The sequence below is a fragment of the Dendropsophus ebraccatus genome, chromosome 4, assembly GCF_027789765.1.
Source record: "Dendropsophus ebraccatus isolate aDenEbr1 chromosome 4, aDenEbr1.pat, whole genome shotgun sequence".
Lineage (NCBI taxonomy): Eukaryota > Metazoa > Chordata > Amphibia > Anura > Hylidae > Dendropsophus > Dendropsophus ebraccatus.
The window spans coordinates 78,175,490-78,181,760 of record NC_091457.1 but is presented as its reverse complement, the minus strand read 5'-3'; the positions used below and the strand labels follow the sequence as shown (position 1 = coordinate 78,181,760).

Below are 6,271 nucleotides of genomic sequence, written 5' to 3'. Positions count from 1 at the left end.
TGGGATCCTGTCCCAGCAGCTGGTAGGCTGCAGCCTATGAAAGTGAATGGTGACACTGAGAACTCACAGCTCCCTGTTCCACCATTGTATTTTACTGGCTGCAACTTTAGAAAACTGGTTAAATCTGTAGAAAACTACATTAGCACAGTATTCATCTGTCTACAACTAAGGGTGTCTCAACCCTAAATAACTGTACGAACCAAAACCAAAGGCAAAATACGTCTCCCATTGAGTATATAAAGTGATCTTAATCTCATAATAAGCACATGATGAAGTTGAGCGGAGCTCCTCCAGCACCTCTCCATACACCTTGGGCAGATGCCCCTTATTTGCCTCAGAGGGTTTCTTTGAAGCCAGACACCGCCCTGCGAGTATTTTATTAATGATTAGTGAGAGGCCTCTCAGCTGGGAGATGAAAGGCTGCTCCCCGCTCGACTCCTGCTCTACAACCTGGAAAGGACTTCAAACATAGGTTGTATTGTCTCAACGCTACAATGGGGACTCTCATTGAGCTACTATGTGCACTGCCCACCTCCTGCCCCATTATTATCAGTGTGGCTGATCAATGGCCATGTGTGTGTGTACACATAAAGTCACCAACGTTTCTACAGAAATGATCAAACTATTATAAAGACTAAATAAAGTAATGATCCATGATCTGTGGGGAGTTGGGCAACTCTGTGTCTCCTAATCTAACTCTACTTAACCGATTGCAGTTAATTCTAAATATTTCATGACATCAATGGCACATTGACAAGGACCATGAAGCAAACATATAATGTTAGATATTTAACGGGAATCTGCTTTAGTAACCCATATATCTCTCTGAGACATGGAGAAAACACAATAGTTCATGAAGTTTTCCTTTTTAAATATAGTGGTTAGTTAGGAAAAAAAAATTGCCATAAACCATAACGTTTCCTCCATGTCATGGAATTGGGTCATCCTTAAAAACAAAAGAGACCCTTATCAGAATTAAAAAATGTGGTGTGAATAGCTTCAGAAAAATAACAGTATACCTCTGGGTTTGGATGAACCTAAAAAGATACAGTTTTTTTTTCTGAATGATTTTAAGCTCATGGAGCTATGTGCTAAACTCGGGCCTTACAAAACAACACTTATTTAATCAACAAGGTACCAGTATGTGCACAAAATATATATTTTATACCAAAAATATTATTATGCTAATTACTCATCCATAAAGCTTAACTATATCTATACAAATTCCAAGGTTATTGGCATATAAAATGGAGTGGTATGAGACCCATCCCGAACAGTTTGGCGCCTCACTGATATTAATAGCATGGGATCGAGAACTGCTTAGACAGCCCTGCAGTTTCCAAGAGGAAAGTTGGTGGCAGCAAAGGGGCCTTTCATTTACATAAAAGGTAAAAAGGTTCTCTAATAATAGGGCTCTGGCACCCCAGGGGGGGCTAAAAAGTCATCATTAATGGAACTGGTGAAAACAGGGGAGAGTCGAGTCAGATTAATTGTTATAAGGGATGAGGAACTGTATTATTCACAATAATAAATATTGCAAAGATAAAAGAAAGAAGGAGAAGTTCCTGGTTGACCCTGTCGGAGAGGAAGGAAACCCATGGATGAGGTGCCCATAATACAAAGACTGTAATAACAGGTTTATTTCTTAGAACTCATGATTTGCTGAGACCAATATAGATCACATTTTGGATAATGCGTACTGTATTGGGAGTGATGCGCAGAGATGCAGGGCTGCTGTCTCCCCCTAGAAGGGTTTTTAAGGGGTTATAGTGTGAGGGTCTTTATTTTGTGGGTAGGGGTAGGGTGGAATTCCGTGCACAGCTTCTTGCATTCTTCAATGTTTTTTTACTATATAACAAGATAAATATGGTGTGGGGCATAGGTGTGCTATATAGTCCTAGCTAATTATATTTGCCTTATTGTAGTTTTGGAAGTGGGTTGAGATATGTCTCCTTTGTATTCTGAATATTATTATTATTTTTTTTAATAAAGTTTTTCTATTATTAACAAATTTTACTTTAACTTTCTTCTCCCCTATAGGGGGGTGGAGGGGGCACAAAACTTTGTTACAAAAAAAGGAGGACGCGCAGATCAACCACCACACCCTTGTGCTGCAGGAAATATGAGGGAGTTAGGATGATTGATAAGGAGACCGGGGTGTATCCGGCTACGATTTGTTCACGAAACCATGTGGTGGACTTGGAGCATTCTTTAATGTGAGATTTAACATATTGAGAAAGAAGTTGAATTATAGGGGACCAAACTTTAAAAAATTGTTCAGTGCAATGCTCTTTTTGTAGCGAAGCATTTACCCAATCCATTTGCAGTAGAAACGTAAGAGTGGGGATGTTTGGTGCTAGCCATGCATGCAAAATAGTCAGAGACAGGCAGAGGCAGAGACATAAAATAAAAGTTTTTGGGCTGTGGGTGGGAGGCGGGGTCAGGTGGCTGTGATGTGGCCAAAAAGAGCCTAGGCAGGGTTGAGTTCAATACAGTAAGGGGTATTTGTGTGAATGAAAAGATCCCAAAAGGATTGTATTTCGGGACAGTCCCAAAGCCAATGGTAGTGATCAGATTATGTTTCTCCACATTTGGAACAGGATGAACTGTAGAAAATTAGGTGTGGGGTTATATACCCTCTGTCATCTCCCAGTATGAAGTAGAGGGGATAAAACGTCGAGTTTTGCTCAGAGTGGAAAGTATAAGATTAGTGTCAGGACAGGGAGGTACAGGCAGGACAAGACAGTGGGCCCTAGGTCTTAACCCAACCAATATTGCTACCTGCTTGCCTCAATCGGTCCTAGGCGGACACGGACAACCACGAAGACGTTGCCTATACTGAGTATGTGGAACACAAAACGAGACAGACAAACACAATATCGCATAGTAAACAAGCCAAGTCAGAACCAAACGAGCAACGCAGTACAAATTTAGTAATCGGATAGTCAAAGGTCAGGCGGGAGGTCGGATAACAAGTCAAGCAAGCAGAGGGAATTAGGAAGGGAATCGCAGGAATACACACAAGGGAGCTGGGACCAGGGTATTAACCTAATAGCCAGCTCTGAAAAACTCCTTCAGCTTAGTTTTATGTTGAGCAAGAGCCCGGTCCAGATCCTCATTGGACTGGTGCTCTGATCTCAAGCCAGTCAAGCAGGCCACTCAGCTGCAGTAATCAGGTCTTTGCAGGGCTCTGGTTAACTCCTGCATTGCTGGATGCTGAGAATCAGTCGGGTGTGTCACATAAATGCAAAAGCCAGGCCCAGTTCACACCAGGTTACTGCATGATCCTGACAATTAGGTGTTAGGGCCCTATTACACCAAGAGATTTCTGACCAATTTATCTGACAGATTTTTTAAGCCAAAGCCAGGAACGGATTTCAGAGATTTCAGTCTCTCCTTTATGACCTGTTCTTTGTTTATAGTCTGTTCCCGATTTTGGCTTCAATTCTTTTAATATCTTTAGATAATAAAAGCTTAAAAAGTTAAAAATATATAAAGTTGACATATAAACAAAAAGTATATATCTATTTTAATGTAGTGAAGTTATATTACAAGGTAATATGACTTTATTAAGGCAATGCATTAACAACATTTTTTTTACTCTTTGCCCTCTACACTTTGACATAACAGAACCACAAGGGCTTTTAATAAGAAGTGTACCATGACTTAATGGCCTACCCCAGTCCTGCACTGCAAGTAAACATATGTGTGTGCCATTTTGAAAGACACTGTCTTCATCTTGCATACTATTATGTTATGCAACAGCACTAATGCATGACTACACAGAATGTTTCATCATAATGGTTCCTATCTGTTCGGTGACACATTTGGCAGGGCAGAGCAGTGGTAAAAGTGCAATGCAAGATGATTTCCCTTTATAACAATGAGGTCTAACCTAAAATCTCTGGGAATAACCTCTCCATAAAGGTGTAATTACAGTAAATGTAACCCAGTTCTCCTGACACATTATCACAGGAAATGTCAGTCTTGTCTCTTCATGCCATAATTTACCTGACTCATTCCTTCTTTCAATAAGTTAAAGTTTTATTACTGCATACTAAATATCTAGTTCAGAAACCAAATTCCCCATTCACATTACAGGGGTTGTGCAGACAGGGTCATAACTAGGGGAAGCAGGTGGGGCATGTGCCCAGGGTGCAGTTAGAATACAGGGCAGTTTGTGCCAGTTGAGCCAAATGTTAGTCACAGAGTCTAAGTGAATGTTCATAACATTGGTATGATCTCCTTGACAAACATCACAGAAATACCCTCATATTCCTGCAATGGATTAGGCCCATTCTGTGTGGTTAGCCCCATAGGGATTCTGGATCAAGGAAGTCACATATCACTTTTTTTGCCATGAGACAGATTTTGAATTCCATGCTGCAGTTCACAATGTGTATAATGGCACAGATTGCTATTTGACAAATGGTAAGAAGAATAGAACCTTTCGCTTTCGCTCGGCCTTTTGGCTAAGATCAAATGTAGTATCTGTTCTTATCAGTTTAATATCTGATACATCCCCTATTTGGGGACCATACATTAAATGGATTTTTAGAACAAGAAGATGGAAAAAGAGCTTGCTCTGTCCTCTCCAGGCATTGACCTCGTATTGCAGTGCCTCCAGGTTCGGTGCACCAAAAAAAAAAAAAAAAAAAAAGAAGAATAGAACCTATTGATTTCTATGGGGCACTGCACACAACAGCTTTTATTTAGGACATGCACTTATAGGACTCCTTCAAACAACTGTAAGTGCTCTGCGGATTGGAATCCACATTTTTCAGATTCAGTGGTACCTTGGTTTATGAGTAACTTGGATTAAGAGTGTTTTGCAAGAAAAGCTCACAGTTTTTTAAAATGGTAACTTGGTTTAAGAGCATTGCTTTGGTTTAAGAGCATCCTGTACTGGGTAGAAGTGGGGGAGGGATATGGCCTGCACAGGGTGGTGTACAGCACAGTACTCTGAACCAGGAAGTCTCCCTCACCTTCCAAATCATAGCAGATCCACTTCAGGCTGGGGCTTACATCAGGGGATAGGACTGTGGCGATTATCTCTTTATAGTTGTAACCCCTCTCTCCCCAGAGTGCTGCTACAATGTGCCTGCACTTACACTCAACTATACACACTATTCTATAATGTGCCTGCCTGCTGTATAGAGAAGTCTCTGTCACTGTCCTCCTGCACAGCTCTGTGATTCTCACTTCCTGATTGATCCATGCTGAACACACACCCCTTCCCCATTGCTGTCATGTGACCACACAGACCTCTGACAGCATCTGCTATGATTTAGAAGGTGAGGGAGACTTCCTGGGTCAGAGTACAGTGCTGTAGACCCTGATGTGCAGACCATGTCCCTTTTCCACTCCCCTCCCACCCAGTACTGATAGCTCTTAAACCAAAGCAATGCTCTTAAACCAAGTTACAATTAAAAAAAAACCTGTGAGCTCTTCTTGCAAAACACTCTTAATCCAAGTTACTCTTAAACCAAAGTACCACTGTATTTTGTGGTTGTACTTCCTGGTTGAGCAGTTGTTCAATACTACAAGAATTTATTGTTTTCCCTCAGCTCTTCATCACAGTCCTCCCACCCTGCCTACTCTTTCCCCAGCACTCCTGCCAGTTCCCTGCCCAAAGCTGTTGCAGAACATCTTATTTTATTGCAGACAATTGCAGCACCTGCTGCTTTCACTCCTTGTCTGTTCAGGAAGATGGTCTTTTAGGCTGGAGGGGCTGTTAAAAGATGGTGACATCACTTAGGGGGGTGGGACTAGAGCTCAGAGACAAGATCTGGACAAGCCTCCTGTAACATCAGAGGAGGATGCATTGCACAGGAGAGAGAGAGGCTACGGACAATGCAAATGTATTAGTTTTTATATTTTTAATTTGCTATAACTAATGAAGCATGGTAAAGCACACTAAAGCCAGTATATTAGTTATAAACATAATAGTAAATTATATATCTAGGGGTGATAGTTACCAGAGTACCTGTTTAATGTGTTCACAAGTTTCCCATAGACAACACATTAACCCCTTAAGGTCAAAGCCAATTTTAGTTTTTGCGCTTTTGCTTTTTCCATTTTATGTTTAAAAGTCCATAGCGCTTGCATTTTTTCACCTAGAGACGTATATGAGCACTTATTTTTTGCGAAACCAATTGTACTTTGCAATGGCAGGCATTATTTTTCCATAAAATATGCTGCGAAACCAGAAAAAAAATCATTTGCGCTGTCAAATTGAAAAAAAAAAAACGAATTTGTTTTGATTTCGGGG

General features: G+C 40.8%; 1 non-coding gene across 1 annotated transcript; it reads left to right on the top strand.

The window, feature by feature from the left end:
* Window positions 1-4,449: 4,449 nt before the first annotated feature.
* LOC138790139 (U2 spliceosomal RNA) lies at window positions 4,450-4,643 on the top strand. The gene has a single exon (XR_011362851.1). It is a non-coding gene; the product is annotated as a U2 spliceosomal RNA (small nuclear RNA).
* The last annotated feature ends 1,628 nt before the right edge of the window (window positions 4,644-6,271 follow it).